A 321-nucleotide genomic window follows, 5' to 3' on the forward strand; every position below is an offset into this window, starting at 1 on the left:
GAAAGCAATAGCAGAATACTAAACGATCAAGTGCTAAGCTAACGGGATGGGTCATGTCAATCACATCATTCTCCTAATGATGTGATCTCATTAATCAAATGACAACACATGTCTATGGTTAGGAAACATAACCATCTTTGATCAATGAGCTAGTCAAGTAGAGGCATACTAGTGACTATCTCTTTGTCTATGTATTCACACATGTATCATGTTTCCGGTTAATACAATTCTAGCATGAATAATAAACATTTATTATGATATGAGGAAATAAATAATAACTTTATTATTGCCTCTAGGGCATATTTCCTTCAAAATCACCCT

This window comes from Triticum dicoccoides, chromosome 5B (assembly GCF_002162155.2).
Source record: "Triticum dicoccoides isolate Atlit2015 ecotype Zavitan chromosome 5B, WEW_v2.0, whole genome shotgun sequence".
Classification (NCBI taxonomy): domain Eukaryota; kingdom Viridiplantae; phylum Streptophyta; class Magnoliopsida; order Poales; family Poaceae; genus Triticum; species Triticum dicoccoides.